Genomic DNA, 27,529 nt, shown 5'->3' on the forward strand with positions numbered 1-27,529 from the left:
TTTCCCTGTCAAGCAAGAGGGGTGAGGATCATATTTTTATTTTGGAAACTAAAAAGTGCTCCCAGGGTCGGTGATTATTAAGGGGAAATCCCTGAATATACTCTCCAGCCAAGAAGGCAGGGCTGCCGGGGCTGCACAAGAAGAGGCAGCAGCCTCCTACAGCACCACTACAGGCACTGCGAGGACATAACACCAGAGAGCCGCTCCTCTGCCCTCCGAAACGACAACTTTCCTACCATCTTGGAGGCAGAGGAAAGGGGGGCCGGGGGGAAAAGTGCACCCGCTCCCGATAAAGTGCAAATTTCGACTTCTCATCTCTGGAAAAAAGTCCATACCGGCCGTCTACACTGGCGCCTGGGGGAGAAAGCAGGGAAGAAACTGGGGGTGCTTGAGAAACGTTTTCATTCGCACCTCGGGGGAAAATGTTTCTGCATCTTCTGATGGAAAGAAATCTTTACAAGACACAGGTTTTCCGGTGATTATTGTTTTCTGTTTCCTATGTGATTTTTTTTTCCAGGTTGGTGGCAGTGGCATTTTAATTTTTTTTTTTCAGGCTAATAATGATTCTTCTCCGTTGCGGATCCAAGTTCTGTGTCTGGTGGTCAGTTTATAAATTTGTACTTCAAGAGACTTCATAGCCACTGTATCTTATATTGGTCTATGGATATGTTTTTACATGCATATTTGCAAGTCGCTTTCTATATAAAAATTTGTATTATATATTCCACTCAAAACTGAGATTGCCAAAAGACAATTGTTAAGGGATGTCTTTTGTCTCCTTGTCTCAAAGCTATGTAAATAAAACCTGACTGTCCAGAAAGGCATAATACAGCTGTTTATTTTTCACAGTGCCAATAAAGGCAGAGATCACTGAGAGGTTAAATACAATTTAAGTATAACTGAGCACATTTCTGAGAATAATCCTCATTCTGTTATGGTCTACCCATGAAGAAAGGTTACTGTAAAACTGGAAATAGACTTGAAAAGACAGCTTTAGATTTTCTTTAAAATTGCTTATTGAGGAAATGTGCTTATTCTACCCAGATACTTGATTTTCTAATTAGATTCTTTAGGGGTTAGATCTTTGGTGCATCGCACATGTTGCTGTCCACTTTCTGTGTCACAGAGTGGAAAAATGTGTGTTTTTGTTAGAGTTGATATGTTGTTAGTTCTTAACTTCCAGTGTGCTGCCAGCTGTATAAATCACTTTTAATATATTGCAGTGGTTGTCACAGATCTACTTTTTTTAAATGAGCACAGCTTAGTGGATAAATGGGATCAAAGTTACCCAAAGCTGAGGTAGCACCGAGATCAGAGAAGGGTACCGCCCACTTGCAACAATTCCCATGGACTCTTACTGGAGGAGAATAAGTTACAGAGATATTTTCCTATTTTTGCGAAGAAAGAGAAGAATACCAGAAAAATTATCAGAGGAACTTCTTATATGTTCTACAGGGAATGATGAACTGAATCTTGTACTAAAAGTTATTTTTCTGACATACGTTGGCCAACCGAGTGGGAATGGATTTGTGATGTTAGTGCCTCGAATCAGCAGAATATTTAATTTCTCTCATTTAAAATGTATTGCAAAGCATTTAGAAATGACTGATGACTCCACTTAAAAATGTTTACTTTTTGAGATTCCAAATTTAGAAGAAATTCCCATAAGGTTAAAGTGAGTTCGGATAATGCATGTATCAGATAATTATTATTTTCATGTTGACCCCATCTTTGTCCTCTAAATTTGAATACAGTACCTGAATACTTTGGGTTTTCTTTTTGTGGCCTTTTATTTTTCTCTGTAGTAGAAAAATCTGAAATAATTAAGGTGTAAAGTTAACAGATTCTTATCATCTTGGAAACCTCAATTGTGAAGTTGTGTTCTATGTACAACTTTTTAAAAAACATTTGGAGAGCAAACACATTGGTCATAACAAGGAAATTAACTTCTCTTAACGTGGAACTCTAGTGGACTCAAAAAACGGGTTTTTGAACTTGTTCCTATATATGACGTGACCTTATAGGTATGCTTTACATTTTCAAGAAATTAAGATGTGTTCACTTTAAGCTGACTGCACCCTTTTATGCAATCCCTCTTGTGACACCCAAACTTATTTGTGTGATAGGGATATGGGATATGGTGCATAATCTTAGCATCTCAGTGTCTTTCTCTTTATAAAGCTTGACTTGTACATGGCTATAATCCATGATGTTTATCCACCAGCTGAGCTAAATAACCCAGACCTGGGGAATTACAGCTTAACCAAGAAAGAAATCTCACTACCTTTTGCAATATTGGTGAATTTAATTGGCCAGTATTTCAGGTGATAATTGAATTCCTTTTAGGTGCTATGTCTCCCCAGTTCCTAGATGCTAAAGGTGCTAACAAAACTACTGACATAATTAATCTTAAATAACCCTGTTTTTGCTCAATAAAATTCCCAATATTCAAATTTGTCTAACATTATTGAGCACCTAGTGCATTTTGGTAACCTTTTTGGACACTTATGTATGTGCTCTCATTTAATACCCCCAAGAGCTCCAAACAGAGTTATTTTTCCTTCTTTTCTCTCCTCCTTCTCCTCCTCCTCCTCCTCTTCTTTTTCCTTTCTTTACTTAAATACTGTTGGGATCACTTCTTGGCCCTAAAACTTAATAAAAAGATTTCAAATTCTCCTCTAGAATTTCCGAGGTGCCTGCCACAGCTCTATGTTCTGGATCTGGAAATGCTAAATTCCTGCCATGTGCTCTGTGCCAAAACCAAATGTTGAGTAGCCAGCAATTGGAGCCCTCTTCATCAGTGACAAGTGGCCTAGCTCACCTTTGTGAGCTGGTAACTAAGTCTCTCCATTATGTTAAAAAATGCAAAAAGATAAATATAGTTGCCACTTGAAATAGCACTGTGACTGAGAGACTTCCTCTTGATCCTGAAAACTAACAGTACATGTTGTAAAGTACTAGCATAATTGGAAATGCCACCTGTGGTTGTAAAGTTATGCTATTTCATAAAGATCTAGTTAACGGATGACAGTGCATCCATGAATGCCAGGTTTACCTTATGTGATACGTGGAGCAATAGTGTCTTTTATTTATTCTGTTAATTTTGGAAGCCTTAATTTCACAGTTTGGCCTGTAGGTGAAGTAGGAAATGTTTGCCTTAATATTTTTACTATTGGAATCTTTAATTGATCTGTATTTTGGTATTAATGATTGTAATTTTGTAAAAATTAACCACCTTATTGTGAACATTATAGTGAAGTGAAGAAAATACCACCTGTATATCCTTTAAAGGTCTCATTCATAGATAGATTGTGTGGATTTCAAGTGAAAAGAGTTTTGCATACTTAATATATTAGATATCTTTAAGCAATAAAGCCATGACTTTATTGGCAAAGGTTTGCTGACAGAATCATTAAGTGTTTAAAAAGACAGTGACAGCAGACATGGTTATATAAATTACACATGGGATTTTTTTTGGAGGGATAGGGCTATGGATATAAACCTTCCCTAATCATACAAATGTTTTTCCTAACATTTCTAAAAGTGGACTCTAAAGGGGCGCATAGGTGGCTCAGTCGGTTAAGCGTCCGACTTCAGCTCAGGTCACGATCTTGCAGTCCGTGAGTTCGAGCCCCGCGTCGGGCTCTGGGCTGATGGCTCAGAGCCTGGAGCCTGCTTCCGATTCTGTGTCTCCCTCTCTCTCTGCCCCTCCCCCATTCGTGCTCTGTCTCTCCCTGTCTCAAAAATAAATAAACGTTAAAAAAAAAAAAAAAAAGCAGACTCTAAATTCATATCAAGAGTCCATAGCCAGGGTAAAAACTCCCAAGGAGGTGAAAAGACAGGAGTGGGGTGTGCGGTGTGTGTACAGAGCCTGAGTTTTCAGAGCCACGCTATTAGGATGGCCATAAACACAGTTTTTTTTTCACTTGAAGCATTGCTGTTTTGGAAACATTTGTTGGTAATGTTTCTATCTAAAACAAAGATTTGGTTTTATTGTGGTTACCGTGTCCTACAAGAAAATGTTTCTGAGACTGGCATATTTGGCAGACATCGACACCATAGTTGTAGATTATCTGAGTATGAAATTTCTGTAATACAGATTCACCTGTAGTCAAAACACACATGATCAGGTAATCTCCAAGTTCTAAACACCTAACCCAGGGGCATGGAGCCCTGGAAATTACGACCTGATGCCAAACCAGAAACCAAGAAAAGTTGTTTTATTTAATCCCCACAAGGGCCAAAAGATATCCTCCGGGAACCTGATGGTCACTGGCAGCATCAGGGGCAAGACGTGTCCCTGGTGCCGTTCCACTGCCTTATCGTGCTGTAGGCAGAAGAATGTAACAGAGCCTAGGCTGTCTGCCTTCTAGGGCCGTTCCATGGACTACTAACCTTACACTAAGGAAAACAACTCTCTAACTGAAGTTACGGTTTAGGTAATGATTAGCAAAAAGAAATACCCAAAAGCAGTATTAATGATTGGATTTGAGTAGAATTGTAAGTGATGGTCAACCTTTGCTATAATTTCAAGTGAAAAACTGTCCCTAAAGTGGTGGTTAGCTACAACATTGTAGTAAGAAGAGAAGTCCATAGAGCCCTCAGAATAACAAGCAAAGGTCAACACGAAGATTACAGTGTTCGTTTCTGCTACATTCCTGGGTAAGGGAACTTTTGTAGACCCAGTGGGAACTTAACCACTATTTCCATGGGAAAATAAATTCCGGGTTCCAAATAGCTCATCTACAATGATGTTCTGGAACGTGTCCATTAATTAGTTTGGACCTGCTACACTGTAACATCTTTGTCATATATTTGTTACAGAATGCCAGAATTCAATAGTAAGGTTGGAGAAAGGGGGGAAATTCTCTCATTCAGTTAAAGTAAGGAGTAACTAGGGGCCCTTCGATGGCTCAGTTGGTTAAGCAACCGACTCTTGAGTTCGGCTCAGGTCACTATCTCATGGTTTGTGGGACTGAGCCCCAGGTCTGTGTTGGCGGCGCAGGGCCTGCTTGGGATTCTCTCTTGTTCTCTCTCTGCCCCTCTCCTGCTCACACGCCCGTGTGCTTTCTCTCTCAAAATAAATAAGCGTTACAAAACAAAAAACTTCCTATCTTTTCCGTTTGTTTAAAAATATAAATAAGGGGTAACTGTTAACACAATTCAAACAGCTGATTCAAATTCAGGTGAGGAGGATGATCAAATTATAAAACGGTAAGGCCAATTGTACACCAGGAGGAAGACCTCAGTGACCAAAAGTTGTATTTTCACCTTAACTGCATACATTGGTGTTTCTGTTTTATGCATATCTGGGTGCTATATGAGCTTACAAGTAGGTGTTTGCTTTTTTTTTTTTTTTTTTTTAGTTTATTTTGAGAGAGAGAGAGTGAGGACGAGCCGGGGAGGGGCAGAGAGAGGGAGAGAGAGAGAATCCCAAGCACAGTCTGTGCTGGCAGCGCAGAGCCCAACACAGGGCTAGATCACACAAACCCATGAGATCATGACCTGAGCCAAAATCAAGAGTGGGTCACTCAACCGACTGAGCCATCCAAGGGGCCCTGCATTTTGTTTTATTAAGGAAAACCAGAAAGAGAAAGAAATGGACAGAAGTAGATATGATTCTACTAAAAATTATTCAACCTCATTCTTCTATTAGGTCGTTGATGTTTTTTCCCCATGCCGCAGGCCACGGCCATTCTTGTCTTCATGCCTCTGTTCTGAGCTCTGCCAGTTAAATCCTTGAGTTTTCTAGGTTTTGTTTGTTTCGTTTGTTTGTTTGTTTCCACATGTGTTCCTCTTGTGCAAAAGGGCCTGATGTGGTTGGGAGTTCAGTCATCAATCCAGGCTATCTGGTTCAGGAACTTGGCTTTACCACTTTCCTTGGTAGTGTGATTCTGGGCAAGCTACTTAACCTCTCCGTGTCCTCCTTTGTCAAAATGAGGATTACAGAGTTGTGAGGATTCAGTGGCATAGTGCATGTAAGGCCCGAGGCAGGGTCTCCTGCACCTAGTAAGTGCTATGTAAAGGTCAGCTGCTCTTTTTGATTGCTTGCCAATAAACACTTTACAGGCAGTACGGCTCAAGGTCAGGGAGAACTGTTTTGTTTTTGTTTTGTTTTGAAACACTACCAAGACAGTGGGCTTAGCAGCACTAGACACAAGTTGACCTCAACACAGAAAAAGATCAAAGACTATGATTATGGTATACCAAATATCTGCATTAAAATATAAACAGTCCATTGACTTTTTTTTTCCAGATAGTGTTGAATACCCAGGTGACAGTCTGCAATAAAGAATTTTAAGTTTAGCTGAGATTTTTGGTGTCCTTCAGACTCCATCAAAGTGTTAAGAAATATAAAATGGGGTACAGGAAAAGTACACACAGAATGCACAACAGGAGAATATGGTCACCATTATTATTAACCCCTCTGTTAGCCATCCTAAAGAATGAAATGCATTTCAGCTTCAATATGAGGTATTGAAGAAGACTTTGCTGACAATGAATCATAAACAAGATGATGAAACATCTTCAAAAAGAGCCATCCCACAAAGGAACGAGTAGATGTTTGATGTGTAACATTTCCAACTAACTTGTTTTAGCGGGCAGGTATTCGTTTTAAAATGCAAATACAGTTCAGGGTTAAAGTGTGGGGTATAGATCAGAAAACCATGTGTGAATCCAATAGCTAATATTTATTTACTAGCTATGCAAACGGGCAAGTTCCCTAGTCTCTTAGACCTCAATGCTCTCATTCTTAACACCATTACTTGAATAAGATGATTTATAGGACCATCTGTGGTATAATATCTGACACCTAACAGCCACTCCACAACTGTCCATTCCTATTTCTTTTCTCTGAATTCATAGAAAGCAACTGGAATCAAAGTAGGACTTTCATTAGAAAATGGAAAGGGGCCAGAGGGCGCCTGGGTGGCTCAGTTGGTTAAGCGGCTGACTTCGGCTCAGGCCATGATCTCGTGGTTCATAACTTTCAGCCCTGCGTCTGGCTCTGTGCTGACAGCTCAGAGCCTGGAGCCTGCTTTGGATTCTGTGTCTCCCTCTCTCTCTGCCCCTCCCCTGTCTCTCTCTCTCTCTCTCAAAAATAAAACATTAAAAAAAAATTTTTTTTAAGTATTGAACAAATACCACATTAATTAGAACCCTATTTACATATTTATTATTTGCTTGGAAGATTTATGTGAGATTTCTCTTTGAAGTTATTAGTGGTCTTGATGAAATGAAAGTTTAATTTTAAAAACCATGATTGAACTATACATTTTCACAGCCAGAACAGATTCAGCCAACACAAAGCCACATATGTTTTATTCACTCAGCTATGTGCCAGACTGATAGGCCTTTCCCTAGAACTTGGCTCCAATGGAAAATGATCACAGGGGTCTTCCTTTACAGGGTACTAGGTGATACGATGCCAAGAGAACTCACCTCAACTCTGTGGCATATTGTGTTTGAAACAGGGAACTTAAGAAATCAACTTCGCAGCTAATGACCTACTAAAAAGAATAGAATGATAGAACGGAAAATATCCAGAGTCATTGTGGTCAAAGTTTATTTCACGAAACCGTTCCCTTCAGTTACGTGCGCACATATGTGCTTTTATGGTGAACTGGAACAAAAAGTTTTAGAGCTACTGCTGTGTATTCTGAGGCTGAAATTTGTAGCGTCCTGCAGGGGTAAGTAGTGAACCAGACAGGCCCTGTCCTCGTGGGCTTTACAGCTGAGGCATAGGATAAAGGTCTGAACTGGCCTAGATTGAAGACTATAGGGAGAGGTGGAGCCAGAGAGGCGCTTGAGACCAGTGGGCTTAAAAATATTAAGTTTCTTTTTCTTTTTTCTCAACTGCTGGCCAAACATTCTGGGGGCAAATCTGCTGGCTGATGAGAGAACACGTGACCCTGGATAGGTTATCTCATGAAAATGCAGTTTGTCCATGCAGTTTAGCTTGCCGTATCTCAAAGACGTTGTGTGGTCAAGGATGAAAGAAAACCTGGAAACACTAGGACTTCTGTGCTTGGAAAATATGAACAGGGTTGTGATTAAAGTTACTGAAGGAAGTAGATCAGCTGAACATTAAATCGTTTACATAAAGTCAAAGATAACTAAAATCTCAGGTGAAGTATTTAGGACTAAAAGGAAGTATTTTTTTCACCCAGCAAGCTCTGACCATGTAAAACTTAATTCAAAAGGCGGAATTTGTGGGGCACCTGGCTGGCTCGGTTCAGAAGATTGTGTGACTCTTGATCTTGGGGTTGCAAGTTCGAGCCCTGCATTGGATGCACAGGTTACTTAAAAATAAGGTCTTTAAAAAAAAAAAAAAAGATGGAATTTATTGCAAAGGTTAACTTTGTGACAGTTGAAAATAGGAGACTCAGCCCAAATTGGTTAGCCTTCCTTCAATTAGGGAAATATTTATTGAGAGCTTGCTGGGCATGGCACTCGGACTCTGTGGGGAAGTAGAAGATAGTACATAGTTGGGCACAGGGAGCTTACAGTCTAGCTGCAAAGATAAATAACATCCTGGAAGCCCTGGAGACAAGCAAGGGCTCACAGTAGGGAACCAAAGGGGCAGAGTAAGGAGAGAAGGCCAGGTCCAGGCCCTACTGGGTAGCTCAGTGACCCTGGGCTGCTCTCAGAACTCTGAGCTTCTTTTGCTCCTTCTAAAAACCTGCAAGTGTGCTTGTGTACGTTCAAGAAAAGATGTGAAAATCTATAGCACAGTCCTGGCACATGGAAGATCCTAGATGAGTGTTTGTTGAACCTAAAGGGAGAGGGTTTTTATTTATCTGGGACAGAGGAAGTGGTATGAGGTAAAGCAAGAGTACTGTGTCTTATAGTATCACAAGAGTGTGCTGAAAAATAGAAATTAAAGACAAAAGGTAGGGCCCGAGTGAGAGAACTTCGAAAGCCAAGCTGAAAAATCTAAACAGATACAACAGGCAATAAAGAAGCATTATTTGTACTTAAGCAAAAAGGATCTTCTGCTATTTAATTATTCAAGGAATACCTATTAATCATTTATAGTGTGCCGGGCACTGCAGTTAGGATACTGGGGAAACAGTAGCCCCTGCCCTCAAGTGGCTTCACTCTGGCAAGAGAGAAGAGAATTATTGTTTTAGAGATGTTTTAGTTTATACAGGTCCCACTTTAAAAAATGTAAGTACCATGAAGCCTAGGGTTTTTTCCTTTATTATTCTTATTTTTTATTTTAAAAGTTTTTTTAATGTCTTATTTTTGAGAGAGAGCAAGAGTGGGGGAAGGGCAGAGAGAGAGGGAGAGGCAGACAGAGGATCTGAAGCTGGCAGCACAGAGCCCAATGCAGGGCTCAAACCCATGAACTGTGAAATCATGACCTGAGCCAAAGTTGGACACTTAACCAACTAAGCCACCCAGGCACCCCTTAAATTTATTTTTCTTTATTCATTTTTAAAGTAGGCTTCATACCCAATGTAGGGCTTGAAGTCATGACCCTGAGATCTACTGACTGAGCCAACCAGGCACCCCTCCTTTTTTTTTTTTTTTAACCTATTTTGTTCACTAAGCGTCTAGAAAAGTGCCTGGCACAAAATTTGCGCACCATAAATATTTATTAACTTAATAGTTTAGATTTTGAATTCTTAAATAGTACAATGTCTTCAAGACTATTACATAATTAAGATATGGCTATTTGAGGGCACCTGGGTGGCTCAGTCGGTTAAGCGTCCAACGTCAGCTCAGGTCATGATCTCGCGGTTCACAAGTTTGAGTTGACAGCCCAGAGCCTAGAGCCTGCTTCGGATTCCGTGTCTCCTTCTTTCTCTGCCACTCCTCTGTTCGTGCTCTGTCTCTGTCTCTCTCAAAAATGAACATAAAAAAACGTTTTTTTAAAGATATGGCTATTTTATAGGTTGAATGAGAAGAGTTCTGAGGAAGCAAATGTGGACTTTCAATCTCACTAAGAGTCCCAAGGTGATTAGTAAAATATCTGTACAATTCTAATGATGCCAATATATTCCAATTGTCCATATTATAGTGTAGGCTAAAAAATCTGGGAGCAGTGCAAAGTATGCTACTTTCTTCTATTGGCTTATTTCTCTTGTACATTTTTTATTGCCAAAAAAAACTTTAAATGTATGCATACTCTATTTTTAAATGATTAATGCCACATCATATTGAAAACTCTACAGGTTAAAAAGTAACATAAAAGATCACCTGAAATAAAAACAAACATACAAGAGAAGAAAAATATGGTTTTATGGGGCACCTGAGTGGCATAGTTGGTTAAGTGTCCGACTCTTGATCTCAACGCAAGTCGTGATCTCACAGTTTGTGAGTTCGGGCTGCACATCGGGCTCTGTACTGATGGTGTGGAGCCTGCTTGGGATTCTGTCTCTCCTTCTCTCTGACCCTCCCCTGCTTGTGCTCTCTTTCTCTCTCAAAATGAATAAATAAATAAATCATTTAAAAAATAAGAAAAATATAGTTTTAGTTACAGCCTTTTGTATGGAAACTCTGTAGCATACTTGAGGAAAGATCTTTAAGTATTCCCTTCCCCCATTTTGTAGGACATAATCAATTATTCCATCTGCTCTTCTGGGTAACTTAGCATCTGCTAATTGACTAACATTTTTCCCTGAGTTTCCTGTAGCCATAGATAGTTCTAGAACATAAAAACAAAAGATATCTAAGAATAGCTTTCATAATACAAGTTTCCTTTAAATTATAGAGGAAAAAGGGAGGGGGTGGAGGGATGGGTTAAATAGGTGATGGGGATTAAGGAGTGCACTTGACGTGGGGAGCACAGGGTGATATATGGAATTGTTGAATCACGATATTATACACCTGAAACTAATATGATACTGTATGTTAACTAACTGGAGTTTAAATAAAAACTTTAAAAATAAATAAATAAAGTATAGAGGGGGGAAAAAAGAATCAATATTGGCCAACTGGGAAGAACTAAATAAATATTTACATAGTCATAAATCATTTTAGTTTTCCCAGAGATTTTATGATGTTTTAAAGTATTAATATATAAAGCAGAAGCAATTAAGCAACTTAATACCAACAGAATTTATACTTCAGATGGGGGAAGAATGGATCATCTCAGTTTGTGGTCAGATACACAGATGCTTCCTGTTACTCTGTCCAGAACGATGTTAACATTAACCTCGGAGGAGGCCGTTAAGCCAGTCTTGAGCTGGAAATGGTAAGCATTGTGTTTCTCTCTATGGAGGAAGGAGGGAAGAATTATGTTACCTAAAATGTACAAGCAGCCAAGTTAGAGTACTTTATACAGTTATCACTGATGATGTGATAAAGCATCATTCAATCCACACCGTATGTGTCCATCTCTCTGAAATAAAGCTAACAAAAAATTATAGGGGAAGAGACTCATGATACCGTACTTAGAAAGCTCATGTAGGGGTACCTTGGTGAAGCAGTCAGTTAAGCAACTAACTCTTGGTTTCGGCTCAGGTCATGATCTCATGGTTCATAAGTTTGAGCCCCGGGTCCTCTGCACTGACAGTGCAAAGCCTGTTTGGGATTCTCTCTCTCTCCTCCTCTCTCTCTCCTCCTCTCTCTCCCCACCCTCCCCCTGCTCATGCTTGCTCTCTTGAATTAAATAAATAAACTTTGAAAAAAAAAAAAAAGAAAGCTCTTGTAAATACTCCATGTAGTCCATTTGTCCTTTTTTTTTTTTTTTTTTTTTTCCTATTAGAAGGGGGTTTCTATCTTGTCTGAATCAAACTGTTTGAATGGTGTGTTACTGAATTCTTTTTTGGTTGCCTCTCTTTATCCTGACTTGAATTCAGAAAATTTCTGAAATGCTCATTCTTTTAAACCATAAAAGGATTTTGTGTATTTGTTGTTTATGCCAACTCTTTAATTTGAAATAAAAAGAAAATTCAAACAGCAAAGCACTAACCGCAAAAAGCCTCCACAATGTACTAAGTTGTCCAGATTTTCATTTTTGGATTATATCCATTCATAGTATTTGCTTTCATTAATCTGTATCAGCACATCAAAATCATTACAATGTTAAAGCACACTAAGTCTTCCAAAACATACCAACTCTTCCAAAATTAAGCTTTCTTAAAGGAAAATAGAACTACTAAAAAAACAAACAGTAAGCGACTATTTCAGCTAAGAATCTGTTATTTATTTTTTTTAAAGTTTATTTTGAGAGAGAGAGAGAACATGAGCGGGAGAGGGGCAGGGAGAGACAGAGAATCCCAAGAGGACATCATCATGACCTGAGCTAAACCAAGAGTCAGCCGCTTAACTGACTAAGCCACCCAGGCGCCCCTCAGCTAAGAATCCTAAAGTACCACTACAAACTCACTGTTTGTAACAACTGGAAAAACCAAGTTCTAGCAAGTGATTTGTTTACGGTTACATAGCCTAGCCAGTTCTAGAGAGAAATGACTGTGTTTTGTTGTAGTTTTTGTTGTTAACTAAACTGCAGATTTCACCAGTTTACCACTAAAGTCCTTTTTCCACTCCAGACACTCAGTCTTTCCTTGTCTCTCATGATCTCAACTGTCTTGAAGAGTACTAGTCAGTCATTTTGTAGAATCTCTCTCCATTTGGGTTCCTCTTATGTTTTCCCATGATTAGATGAGGTAATTTATTTTAGGCAAGAAAATCTCGTACGCGATGTGTCCTTTTCAGAGCACCCTATTGGGGCATGATGTTGAGATATGTTATGGCTGCCTGTATAGTTTTCTTCCGCTGCCAGAGTAAATCACCACAGACCCAGCGCGGTAAGACACCACCCGCTTATTATCTCATGGATTCTGGAGGTGAGAAGTCCAGGCAAGTTGAAGCTGGGCTTCCTGCTCGGGGTCTCACAAGGCCGAAACTGAGGTGTCGGATGGCTGCATTCGCATGTGGAGCTTGTATCCTTCTTCCCAGTTCATGCAGGTTGTTGGCAGAATTCAGCTTCTTGGTTATAGAACTGACCTGTCTTCTGGCTATCTGGCAGCCAGGGATCACTTTCAGTTCCTAGAGGCCACTCTCAAGTTCTAGTTGTGTGGTGCCTCCACCTACAATGGCAGCAGGAGCACCTCCCAGACAATCCCTCTCACACCTCGAATCTCTGACTTCTAGGCCGAGATTTAAAAGACTCAGAAAGGGGCACCTGGCTGGATCAGTTGGGAGAGCATGGGACTCTTGATCTCCGAATTATAGGTTTGAGCCCCATGTTGGATATAGAGATTACTTAAAAATAAAATCTTACAAAAAATAAATAAGTAAAAAAAAAGGCACATATAATTAGGTCAGGCCCCAACCCATCATCTCCCTTTCTTAAAGTCAACAGTGTCACATAATATAACCTCATTACAGGATTTAAATCCATTATATTCACAGCCTGGAGGCAAGGCATATATATCAAAGGTAGCAAGGACAGAGGAAGTGAGCAGACATCTTAAAATTCTGCCTGCCACACTAGTGATTATTGATCTTGATTACTTGGTTAGGCTTCTTCTAGATTTCTCCACTGTAAAGTTATAATTATATAAAAAAATTGTAATTTAAAAATATCATGGGAGGGGCATGTGGGTGGCTTGGTCGTTTAAGCATCCAACTTCCACTCAGGTCAAGATCTCATGCTTTGTGAGTTTGAGCCCTGTGTTGGCCTCTGTGCTGACAGCTCAGAGCCTGGAGCCTGCTTCAGATTCTGTGTCTCCCTTTCTCTCTGCCCCTCCCCTGCTCATGCTCTGTCTCTCTTTGTCTCAAAAATAAATAAAAAACAAAAAATTTAAAAAATAATAAATAAATAAGACAAAAAAAATTTTTTAATGTTATGGGAGACATACTTTGAACTATGTAAATATTCTGCTTTTCCTCAAACTTTCTCACATTAATTTAATTTTTTTCCCCCACATTAACATTCTTCAATGGAATTGTCCACTCTCCTCCATTTATGTATGTATTTATTTTATTATGGACTCATGCATATATATTTATATTTAATTTGGGAAGTTATAATCCAAATTATCATTATTTTGTTGTTCAACTTCCAGCTTTAACCATTGATACCTTTTTCAGGTAGTGTCTGTACCCTTTTGACATACCCTCAATCTTTTTTGAGCACTTCTTCACTTTCTGATACCAAAAGATGCTCTAGATTCAATTATATTTTTTCCTACCCCAGCCCTGGAATAAATCACTTTTCCAAGGATAACTCCAGTTGTGTTTTGTTCATTTTTTCATTTTATTTATTTTTAAAGTAGATTCTATACCCAACATGGGGCTCAAACTTATGCCCTAAGATCAAGAGTTGCCTGCTCTACCGACTCAGCCAGCTAGACACCCTAAGATAACTCCAGTTTTAATCCAAGAGAACTAGAAGTAAATTTGTTTGTACTGACTATAAATTAGTGTCTCCATAAGTTAGGTGCAGATTAATGAATGTATAATAGAAACTTACTGTCCTAACAAAGTGCCACAAATTTAGTGGCTTACAAAAACATGGTTTAGGGTCACCTGGGTTGCTCAGTCAGTTAAGTGTCTGACTCTTGATTTCAGCTCAGGTCATAATCTCATGGTTTGTGAGATCAAGCCCCACATTGGGCTCAGCACGGAGAGCATGGAGCCTGCTTGGGATTCTCTCTCTTTTCTTCTCTGTCTTGCTCTCTCTTTCCCTCTCCCTCTCTGAGAAAATAAACTTAAAAAAATACAATAAAATGAAAACAACATAGATTTTTATCTTACGGTTCTGTGGGTCAGAAGTCCAAAATGGGTTTTACAGGGCTGAAATTAAGCTATCAGCAAGGTTGCATTTCTCTGGAGGCTCCAGGGAATATAATCTGTTTCCTTGCCTTTTCTAGCTTCTAGAAGCTACCTGAATTCCTTGACTCATGATCTCTTCCTATATCTTTAGAACCAACAGCACAGTGTCTTCCAGTCTCCTCTGTCTCTTGTCCTTCCTCCTGTCTCGCTGTATTTGGATCCTTCTGATTACATTGGGCCCCCACTCAGATAATTCAGAATAATCTCCCCATCTCAAGATCCTTAACTTAATCATACTTACAAAATTGATTTTGCCATGCAAGGTAACATATTCACATGTTCAGGAAATTAAGACACAGACATTTTGGGAGCCATCATTCAGCCTACCACATGAATATATTTAGACTAATTAATATATATGGACTAATGGGACAATCAGGCCACATAAATCAAGCAAAAGGGAAATATCTCTTTAATAACAGGTCCCTTTTTATTTTTTCATAGCTCAGTAAATCACTTTTTTAAAAATTGCAGTATGGGGGAGTTGGGGTGGCTCAGTCGGTTAAGCATCCGATTTCAGCTCAGGTCAAGATCTCACGGTTTGTGAGTTCAAGCTCCGCATTGGGCTCCATGCCAACAGCGCAGAACCTGGAGCCTGCTGTGGATTCTTTGTCTCCCTCTCTGTCTGCCCCTCCCCCACTCACACTGTCTCTCTCTTTCTCTCTAAAAAAAATAAACATTAAGAAAAAATACGAAAACACAAAATAAAACGTACTTAAAAATTTTTTTCAATAAAAAGTAAAAATTGCAATATGTTTGCAAATTTGTCTAAATCCTTCATAAAAGTAAATGTTGGTAATCTTCCATTGGTAGGACATTGGTTTTGATTTGTCCTCCACCAGGAGTGAAGAACTCTTGCTGATCCATCTATCTGTCTTCCTCCTCCATTTGCCACCAAGAGCACAGAATTTTACAGGATCATACACAGTTGTAAAAGCAATGATTATAATTTCCCATGATGCATTACTCTGTGGACCAAAGAGCTTGATTCATATAACCTGTATGCACTTCGCTGGTTGGGAATTACATTGCTGGAACTAAATGAAAAAAAAAAAATTAAACATTCTCTTCATACTCTTGGCTTTAACTGTGAATTTACTTTTTATTCATTTATTTATTGAGCTAATGTTTGAATGCCTGACTGTGCAAGGCACTGCTATAGGTACTGGTGATGACTACTACTGGGCATGTAATAAATCATGATTCAAAATAGGGGATATTGCTTTTAGTAGCTAAACCTCAGGGAGTAATCCAGGTATCCAATATTTATATACTTATTTTCTGTCTGGAAGTTACTTCTAAAGACAAGGTTTCCCCATTCTTATTACTTTCAACTGACTAGAAATAAAATTTTTGATGTAAAGCATTATGTGGAAAAAGCCATAAGGCTTTCTACTCTAGTCCTAAACTACAGATGGGTTGCATACTAAATCACAGACTTCTAAACACACATTTTTAAAAAAGTAATCTCAGGGCGCCTGGGTGGCTCAGTTGGTTGAGCGGCCGACTTTGGCTCAGGTCACGATCTCGCAGTCTGTGAGTTCGAGCCCCGCATCGGGCTCTGTGCTGACAGCTCAGAGCCTGGAGCCTGTTTCGGATTCTGTGTCTCCCTCTCTCTGACCCTCTTCCGTTCATGCTCTGTCTCTCTCTGTCTCAAAAATAAATAAACGTTAAAAAAAATTTTTTTTTTTAAAAAAGTAATCTCTACACCCAATGTGGGGCTCAACTCACAACCCCAATATCAAGAGTTGGATGCTCTACCAAACTGAGCCAGCTAGGCATCCCTAGGTATACATTTTCATTCTTTCTTTTTAAAGGATGAAATAACAACTAACACTTATTAAGCACTACTCTTGCTTAGTGCTTTATATATATTATTTAGTTAACTCTACGAGGCAGGTGTAATTATCCTTGTCATTTCCATTTCAATAGGTAATAGTAATAGAAATGACATAGCTGATAAGTGGTCGAGCCAGGATTCAAATCTGGGCAATTAACTGATTCCAGAACTTTCTTTCTTAACACACAAATCAGTGTGTACATTAAAAAAAAAATTTTTTTTTAACATTTATTCATTTTTTGAGAGAGAGAGAGAGACAGAGCGTGTGCAGGGGAGGAGCAAGAGAGAGGGAGACACAGAATCTGAAGCAGGCTCCAGGCTTAGCCATCAGCACAGAGCCTGACGCAGGGCTCAAACTCACAAGCTGTGAGATCATTAGCTGAGCTAAGTCGGCGCTTAACCAACTGAGCCACCCAGGTACCCCACAAATTAGTGTGTACATTATCACATAGTGCTGCCACCCAGTAAATAGTGTTGGATATAATGACTGCCCCAAAAAGAGTGAACAGAAATTTTAGAAACAGCTTCAATGCTGCAAACGCTTAGTAAATCAAAGCCTTGTTGAGTACACACGCAATAACTAGAACTAAAGTTCATCATTGAGTTCGTTGTCTATTCGATAGCATGACTCAGAAAATATAGGTCCCAGCACAGTTATTCAGAATAAAGTAGAACTTCATACTAGTATCTGTTTTGCATTGGCAATTACTTTCCCATAACTGAGGAGGACTGCTGTCGAGTTGGGTATTTGTTGATTTATTTGTTATGATTTATTCAAACATTTATTTGAATGCTTGTGTCCCTTCAAAAATTATACGTTGAAATCCTAATGCCCAGTGTAATGATTTTAGGAGGTGGGACCTTTGGGAGGCGCTTCAGTCATGAGGATGGGGCTTTCATGGATGGGATCAGTGCTTTTATGAAAGAGACCTCAGGAGCCCTGTGCTCCCTTCTACCTTGTGAGGCACCATAGGAGGTGGCAGTCTGCAACCTGGAAAGGGCCTTCACCAGAACCTAACCGTGCTGGCACCCTGATGGTGGACTTCCAGGCCCTGGAACTGTGAAAAATAAATTTGTTCATGAGCTACCCAGTCTGTGGTATTTTTTTATAGCAACCCCAACAGACTAAAACAATATTATTTTTCTAGTTCTTGGAAAAATCCTGAAACTCTTTTGAGTATAAAAATTTTGGCTGCTTAGTGATAAATTCTTTAAAAATATTCTAATCTGGGGCACCTGGGTGGCTTAGTTGGTTAAGTGTCTCAGGTCATGAGCTCACGGTTCATGAGTTGGAACCCATGTTGGGCTCTGTGCTGACAGCTCAGGGCCTGGAACCTGCTTCAGATTCTGTGTCTCCCTCTCTCTCTCTGCCACTCCTCCCCTTGCATTCTGTCTCTCTCTCTCAAAAATAAGTAAATGTTAAAAATTATATATATATATATACACACACACACATATATATACATACATATATATATATGTGTGTGTATATATATGTATATATATATATATATACACATATTCTATCTATCCCTAATTAGAAAGAATGTTTTTCATGTTTACTTTATTTCTGCATTTGAGTACACACATGTATCATTCATAGAAAGGTATAGTTTTCTATTCCAAAACACCTAAGTGTAAAATATTTTCATATTAGGAGTCTGGGTGGCTCAGTCAGTTAAGCATCCGACCCTGGATTTTAGCTCAGGTCATGACCTTACAATCATGAGCCCGAAATTGGGCTCTGCACTAGGCATGGAGGCCAAGATTCTCTTTCTCCCTCTGCCCTTCCCCTGTTCATACATGTGCTAAAAATAAATAATATTTCCATGTTGAAGTTGGTAGATATTTCCTAACTTAGTTTAAAAAATATATAAATCTAGGGGTGCCTAGCTGGCTCAGTCAATAGAGCAAGCAACTCTTGATCTCAGGGTCGTGAGTTTGAACCCCAGCTGGGCATAGAGCTTACTTAAAAAAATAAAATAAATACATACACACACACACACACACACACACACACACACACACACACACACACAAATTGGAAAAGGGGAAAAATGGATTCAATTTATATCCACATTTGTACAAATATTTGAAATATGGATACACTCAACAAGAACATTATTCAAGATAATTGAAAGTTTTAGAATAAAATAGAAGATGAAATTTATAAAAAGTGACATATAGTCCAGTAAAATACACATAATCTAAGATATAATTTGAAAGTTTTGTCAGCATATATATGACTACATATGACTAATTTCTACTAGATTGCTAATCACTTGGAAGTGATTCACAAATAGGGTTGTCTATCAACAAATTTAAAGAAATGGAAGATAGTATCCTGAAGGACCAATAAATTATACAGCATAAGGGTTACTAGTTAATAAATGGATTATTTTTCTACATTTTTGTATTTTCCAAATTTATAGAGAGGCAGTTACTCAACATTTGACAACATAGATAACTTCAGACTCTGCTCTGGGTGATTTGCTTATTAGTTTACCCAAGACCAAAATTTAAGACCTTAAGCCATATTATGAACATAGTTCTCCTAAAGAAGACATAGACATTCATTATTTAGGGGAAAAACAAAGTGCTAAAAATTCTTTTCTTTTTTTTTTTTTTTGAAAGGTTGTTTGTATTAGCTTTGGAAAATTGATGACCAGCATTGGAAACTTTGTTCAGGGCACTTGGGTGGTTCAGTCAGTTAAGCATCCAACTCTTAGTTTTGGTTCAGGTCATGATCTCACAACGAGCTCCATGTCAGGCTCTGCACTGACAACAGGAAGCCTACTTGAGATTCTCCCCCTTCCTCTCTCTCTGCTCCTACCCTGCTAGCTTGCTCTCTTTCTCAAAATAAATAAACTTAAAAAAAGAAAGAAAACTTGGTTCATTAATTTATTCATAAAATATTTATAGTAAGCCTACCTGCTAAAAGTATACTAAGACTTATACAGATGGTCACACGCAATAAATGGTTGAGAAATTATTGTCTCTGCCTGAGTTTCTAATGCACATGTATGAGTGAAGCACATGTATGCATTTAGTGACCCAAAAGATACCAGATCTCAATTTCCTAATGGGCCCCATAGTTCTCTCCCCTGGTTCCTAGATGGGTATCCCTCCATTATAAGTGTTCTTAATGACACATATGAACAATGTATACATTCATATTTGTGTCTCTAAACCCATATGTGGGAGATAAAGTAAGTAGTACTTAATGTCCCCATTTTACAGATTAAAAAAAAAAATCAAAGACCTTGTCATTTAATTCAGTCACTGAACTACCATGACCCAGGCCGCAGTCTAGGGCTCTTCGGCTTGCAATTTACCTGTGTGCACTCCTAATCAAATAACAGCAATGATAGGAGGAAAGGACCACTTAGATAATTACCCCCTCAGATAAACGACTAAGATGACTTTCTAGTACTTCTGCTAGTAAATTTTTATTTTATTTTCTATTTTATTTTTTAATAAGATTTATTTTATTTACTTATTTTTAAATTGTTTATTTTTGAGAGAGAGAGAGAGAGAGAGAGAGAGAATGCAAGCAGGGGAGGAGCAGAGATAGGAAGACAGAGGATCCAAAGTGGGTGCTATGCTGATAGCAAGGAGCCCGATGTGGGGCTCCAACTCATGACAAGATCACTAACCTGAACTAAAGTCAGATGCTCAACCAATTGAGCCACCCAGATGCCCTGCTAGTAAAAATTCAAATACCGTAAGAGGACAGCTTGTTGCTTCTGATAAAAATGCTGCCTCCTCCAAACAAATGATACATTTGGAGGAGAAACTTTTCCTGTTCAAATAAAAATGTGTTGCTCTTTGACCTCATAATGTCATCTCAAGGAATTTGTCCTTACTGATATACTTAGAAAATGGGGCGCCTGGGTGGCTCAGTCAGTTGAGCATCCACCTCTTAATTTCAGCTCAGGTCATGATCCCAAGGTTGAGGGATCAAGCCTCACATCAGGTTCCATGCTGAGCATGGAGCCTGCTTGGGATTCTCTCTTTCTCTCCCTCTACCCCTCTCCTGTAGTCGTGCCCTCTCTCTCTCAAAAAAAAAAAAAAAAAAAAAAAAAAGTAATAATTTATGTACTAGGGTATTCATTACTGCATTATCTATATTAAAAAAAAATCTAAAGGAATCTAGAGAAAGGCCTAAATATCCCATCAACAGGGAAGAAGTATAGCACAGTGGTTAAGAATTGCCTAGATTCCAATCCCATCTGCACAATTTACTAGCTATGTGATCATGGACAAATTACCCCACTGTGCTTTTGGTTTACCAAAAGCTAATAATAGAATTTACTTCATTGGGCTGTGATATTTAGAACAGTGCCTAACCCACAGTATATGCTCAATACATTTTAGCTATCATTATGAATAGGAATTGGGATAAATTTTGGTAGAGGCACACAATGGAAGACTAAGTAACTAGTAAACTAGTAAAGAGAACCCTATATACTCTACTTAACCAGAAAGCAATCTCTGCCAACTTAGTCTCCCTCCAATGCCTAAGAAAAAAATTTAGCTAAACTTAAGTTGGCTAAACTTAGCACATATATATTGAAGAACAAAGAGTAAATTCTTTGAACTCTGGTGGAAAAAGCATTTGGGGGTTTTGGAGAGGGAAGGTGAGAAGCTTTGGAGAAACTGGAGTGTGAGGAGAGAAGAGGGTAGCCAACACTTTTGATGCATTAGCTTTGTGAGTAGCTTCAGGAGAGAAAAGGGACCAGGGAAAGAACTAGGGGCCTTATTAGAAATTGAGATTGGTATCTTTTTGGTCACTAATTGCATCCATGTGCTTTACCGCATCAGAAACTCTTAGCAGAGACAATAATTTCTCAACTGTTTATTGTGTGTAATCGTGCTGAGTCAGAGAGTGAGTCAATGCAGCTCTCTGGGAGGGAGGTACTCACATGGGAAAAGGAATGACCTCTTCTGGGCAGATAGGCCAGTTTAGGAAAATTCCTTGCCCATGCCCTAATCATTGTATCTTGGTGCCCGGGAAAAATTACCTATTATTCCCAAGAATGAGCAGTTGAGTTGTTCTACTCAACCTTGAGGATCAGGCGTAATAACTCAAGTTAACATCAGATGTTCACATATACAGAGCACGTTGGGTACTGCCCAGGGAATAAAATTGAATAGGCACAGTTCTTGCCTAGTAACCTTAATTGTCAAGCTATTAAGGATATTAGCAGTTGACTGTTAAAAGCACAGAAGCTCCTAATAATCTCTTTAGTAGTTCGCCTGGCAGAAAGGTTTCCTACCCCTCTTAGGGTGTTTTTCATTTTCCTTGTTAAAATTGCTTTTCTTGGGGCACCTAAGTGGCTCAGTCGGTTAAGTGCCCAACTTCAGCTCAGGTCATGATTTCACAGTTCGTGGATTCGAGCCCCATGTCGGCTCTGTGCTGACAGCTTAAAGCCTGGAGCCTGCTTCAGATCCTCTGTCTCCCTCTCTCTGCCCCTCCTCCCCTGCTTGCACTCTGTCTCTCTGTCTCTCTCTCAAAAATAAATAAACATTAAAAAAATTTTAATTGCTTTTCTTGCACAGGAACTTAATGAGCTAAACCATAAAACATGAATGGAAGAACTAATTCTCATCAAAAAGTTCACAGTACAATAAGATGTGGATTCTTAAGACTCAAATATATTATTGAAAATGATTAGGTATCTCTTTTCTGGCCATCAATAGGTTTATACAGGGCACCACATGTTCCTAAAACCATTCCCTTACAAGATATTTGTCCTAATATTCCAGTTTCAGATGAGGGTTTTACCAAAGGGCAATACATTTTCTATACCAAGTCACATGAAGGAAAGATGCAGAGTACAGGGGAGGACAATGATAAATTGGAACTGGTAGAAAATGCATCTCAAGTATAAGTGGGAATGACATGAGAGGGAAATAATAGGTAAGAACACTTGAGGCAAACCACTAGAGATAGAGTGAAAGGAATATGGAACACATCTCATCTCCTATGGAACAAAAGGTTTAAAGGGAGATGGACACACACATTGGCTGGTAAAGTGGATAAAGGAGAGGGCATAGGTCACAAGAGTGAGGACACACACAGGAGTTACTGAGGAATAACCCCAATTTCCCAAGGGAATGCGGCTGCCCAGGGATACACTACCCTTCCTTATCATTCCCTCCGGGTTTGCAGGTACAAAACAAGCCCCAACCCATCAAGAGGTGTGGCTGTTTAGTTCCTGCTTCTAAGTAAATAATACATTTCCACTTCATGCTTTATGGGAATTGTAGTTTGAGATTTGGGGAGCTAAAGGAAGGCATATGTTATCTTATTACTTAACTTTATCCACATAATGTTGCCCTTCAGATTGAGACCAGGTTGCTTCCAGACTTTTTTTTTTTTTTATGTTTATTTTTGAGAGACAGAGAGAGTACGAGTGGAGGAGGGGTAGAGAGGGAGACACAGAATCCAAAGCAGGCTCCAGGCTCTGAGCTGTCAGCACAGAACCCGACTGGGGGCTCGAACCCACGAACCATGAGATCATGACCTGAGCCAAGTCAGACACTTAACCAACTGAGCCACCCAGGCGCCCCAGGTTGCTTCCAGTCTTAAAAAAAGAAACGAAACAGGCAAAAAATGTGTGGCCCTTATTCTTCTTGACAGGGGAAAAGGAGATTAATGAAATTTAGTTATGCTTTACTGCTCCTTTTAGATTTCCAACATTATCCCAGGCCTTTCCAGCAGCAAAGTAGATGCTTCTATTCTAGAACAATGGGGTGAGGTCACCCTATCCCTAGGAATATGAGGAAAATCCCAAAATCTTGGAAGAGTTTAAAGATCTCAGTATGCTCAGTTCCTGTCCTAGTTTGCCTTTGTGATTACAAAACTTTCTTTTTTGGGGGTGTCTGGGTGGCTTAGTCAGTTAAGCATCTGACTTTGGCTCAGATCATGATCTCATGGCTCCTGGGTTCAAGCCCTGTGTCGGGCTCTGTGCTGACAGCTCAGAGCCTGGATGCTGCTTCAGATTCTCTGTCTCCCTCTTTCTCTGCCCTCCCTGTCTCATGCTCTCTAAAATTATAAATAAACATTAAAAAAAAAATTAAAAACCCAACTTTCTTTTTTTAATTCAGAAAAAAATTAATATACAGTAGACTGTTGGCAGGGAGGTTACTTATCCTGCTGAATAATGTAGTAAACCCTTTAAATGGAAATGGAATGGAAGTCCCTAGAAAACTACAGTTCGGGGTCCATTGTGGTGCTCAAACTGTGATACTAAATATGTCACCTGAGGAACACTACTTCGTTTGGACCTAGTACTTACCAATCTATAGCACCCCAGCCTGGACAATCTGCAAGCAACCTAACAAAGACTCATTTCCTCCTATAAATAACCTTAAGCTCACAAAGAACATTTCAGTTACATATGCCAAGGATCCTGAGCTATATTTAAAAGCTTAAAGAATCTGAGCCAAAGGGAAGGGCCTCAATGCTATCTAGTATATAACAGGACACTTACCAACTCTGTAATGGATACAAAAGTACTAGAGTTGTGTATGTAGTAAGTAATTAGAAAATAGTTATGGATTAATTGGTATATTATAGAAACTTCATTTTATAGTTGTTAATGGTCTCTGGCTTTCCTTCTCTCTCTCTCTATTTCCCTCTTCACTGCTGTGGTACAGACTCAGGACCTATGGCAGGAACTAATTGTCCCTCAATATTCACCCTTGTGGCAGTTTTAATTCTTTCACACTCCTCCCATGGGATGTATGTTTCCCCCTCCTGAATCTGGGTGCACTCTAAGACTGTGGACAGTGGAAGTGATGCTATAGAACTTCCAAGGGTAAGTCATAAAAAACCTTGCGGCTTCCTCATTGGTCTCCAGGAATGCTCTTGCTCTTGGAGCCCTGAACACTCTACGATTATCCTGAGACTGTCATGCTAAATAGGCCACAAGTAGATGCTCTTGAAGACAATCCCATCTGAAACTGTCCTTCCAGCATTCCAGCCCAGGCGCCAAACTTGTGAGTGAAGACGCTATCTGGGAACGGAGTGTTCCCACCACAGGTGCTCCAGCCCCGAGCTGTTTCAGTCATCTTGTAGAATTCCATTCATCCAGCTGAGGATCCAGCCTTATGGAACACAGATCGATCACCCCATCTCTACTGTGCCCTTTCTGTACTTTGCACTCATGGGGTCATCTTATAAGCATAGTAAGATAGTTGTTGTTTTATATAATTAAGTTTTAGGGTAGTTTGTTACACAGCAAAAAATAACTAGAACACCATCTCTTAGAATCTTTGTTTTAGGGGCACCTGGATGGCTCAGTTGGTTAAGTGTCTGACACTTGATTTGGGCTCAGGTCATGATCTCATGGTTTGTGGGATTGAGCCCCACATTGGGCTCCATGCTGACAGCATGGGGCCTGCTTAGGATTCTCTCTCTCTGCCCCTCTCCTGATCCTGCTTGCTCTCTCTCTCTCTCTCTCTCTCTCTCTCTCTCTCTCTCAAAACTAACTAAATAGGAATCTGTTTTAGTTAGGTAGATGGCTTTAGTTGGGTATATTTCCCAGCCTCCTCTCTTGCAGGTGAATGTGGCTATTAAGTCTTACCTATGATATATGAGTGGAAATGATGCAATTTCTACGTCAAGTCAATAAAATGTTAAAAGGCAGGGTGCCTGGGTGGCTCAGTCGGTTGAGTAGCCAACTCTTGATTTAGCTCAGATCATGATCCCAGGGTCGTGGGATCCAGCCCCACATCGGGCTCCACGCTGAGCGTGGGGCCTGCCTGAGATTTTCTTTCTTCCCTTCTTTCCAATTTACTCACTCTCTCTCTAAAAAATAAAGAAATAAAATAAAATAAAATAAAATAAAATAAAATAAAATAAAATAAAATAAAATAAAACTCCACTTCCTCTCTCTCATCCATCCATGTCTTGCTGGCTGAAACAGTGATAATTGGAGCAGCTATCTAGGATACATAGATATTCCGGATGCTATCACAGACTGGATTCCCCACATAGCAGACTCTGAGAAGAGTTTAGTGTACAGAATATTTAATTTTTTTTTAACGTTTATTTATTATTGAGACACAGAGAGACACAGAGCATGAACAGGGGAGGGGTAGAGAGAGGGGGAGACACAGAATTCAAAGCAGGCTCCAGGCTCTCAGCTGTCAGCACAGAGCCCAACACGGGGCTCAAACCCACAAACTGTGAGATCGTGACCTGAGCCGAAGTCGGTTGCCCAACCAACTGAGCCACCCAGGCACCCCAGTGTACAGAATATTTATTAAGGAGTTCCCTGAAGGTCAACACCTGTTAAGGAGGGAAAGAAAACAGGAATAGGCAGAGGGAAAGGCTGAGCTGTAGTACAGGCCCAATGACAATCTCATCCAAACCCACAAAGAGCTCAGAAGCTAAGATATAAGAAAGCCCTTTAGAGTTGTCCTCCAGTGGATCTAGAAGGTCAGGCCTTTATACTCCCACATGGGTCAGTCATTGTATGTGAGTCATCCTACCATATGCTTTTGCTAGGTTATAATTACAGCATATTAGTGATCTATTATTACATAACAAAATAACCCAAAACTTAGTGGCTAAAAACAACAAACATTTAGTACCTCAGTTTCTGTGTGTTGGGAATCTGGAAGTCTATGGGTTATAGCCATCTCAACTGGGGGCCAAAGGATTCAGCTTACTCAAGTGGTTGCTGAATCCTTAGCTGATGATTGCTGGTTCCTTAGCACATGGTCCTTTTCATAGGCTGTGTATGTGTCCTCTCAACATGGTAGGTGGTGATCTGAGAGGGAGAGAATAAGAGAACAACCAAGATGAAAGCCAGTCTTTTAAAAACCTAATCTCAGCAGGGACATCCCTACTGATTACAAGTGAATCAGTAAATCCAGTCCACACTTAAGGAGAGGGGATTACATAAGGACATAAGGGCATGAATCCCAACAGGCAGGGATGGTGGGGGTCATTTTCAAGGCTGCCTACCACACATAACATGCGCATAATTTTGTATCCTATTTTTAGTTGTCATCGACTTTGATGTTTTGTTTCACTACATATTCATTAAAAAAAAAACCTTTTTTTAAATGTTTATTTTTGAGAGATACACTGCGAGCGGGGTAGGGACAGAGAGAGGGGAGACACAGAATTCAAAGCAGGCTCCAGGCTCTGAGCTGTTAGCACAGAGCCCAATGTGGGGCTTGAACTCGTGAACCACAAGATCATGATCTGAGCTGCAGTTGATACTTAACTGACTGAGCTACCCAGGTGCTGCTACATATTCTTCATTTAAATAAGAGTGTTGGGGTACCTGGGTGGCTCAGTTTGTTAAGCACCCGACTTCGGCTCAGGTCATGATCACACAGCTTGTGGGTTTGAGCCCCATGTCAGGTTCTGTGCTGACAGCTCAGAGCCTGGAGCCTGCTTCAGATTCTGTGTGTTTCTCTTTCTCTCTGACCCTCCATCACTCGCACTCTTGTCTCTCAAAAAATGAATGTTAAAAAAAAATAGTAAAAAAAAGAGCTGTTTCTAATTAAAAAACCTGCCTCTAATTTGTCCTTAATTCTCTATTTCCACAATTACAAAATGCATATGTAATACTAGATTTCTTTCTATAGTCCTTTCCAGATCCAAAATTATATGCTTCTAAATAAATGTTATTCATCTTGTGATCTCTTTACATACCAATTCAAATTAAATATTATAAACTAATGACTAGTCGTAAACAACACATTTGCCATGTTTTTCAATACCAACATATGCTTTGTAAGTTATTTTTGAAATATTAAGATGTCAAAGATCTTGAATATCATAGGTAAATCAATCTTCAAAGTTTTTCAATGGTAAAATTCACAAATACTTTAAGCAAAAGGTATTTGTTTCCAAGATCCTTGTTCTCT

At 39.5% G+C, this 27,529-nt stretch overlaps 1 long non-coding RNA gene across 1 annotated transcript; it reads right to left on the reverse strand.

Moving 5' to 3' along the window:
* Nucleotides 1-11,048: 11,048 nt before the first annotated feature.
* Nucleotides 11,049-26,798, reverse strand: LOC109502825. The gene is made up of 2 exons (XR_002161685.2): nucleotides 26,240-26,798; nucleotides 11,049-11,222 (listed from the first exon to the last, which is right to left on the reverse strand). It is a non-coding gene; the product is annotated as an uncharacterized LOC109502825 (long non-coding RNA).
* Between the last annotated feature and the right edge of the window lie 731 nt (nucleotides 26,799-27,529).

Source organism: Felis catus, chromosome C1, assembly GCF_018350175.1.
Source record: "Felis catus isolate Fca126 chromosome C1, F.catus_Fca126_mat1.0, whole genome shotgun sequence".
Lineage (NCBI taxonomy): Eukaryota > Metazoa > Chordata > Mammalia > Carnivora > Felidae > Felis > Felis catus.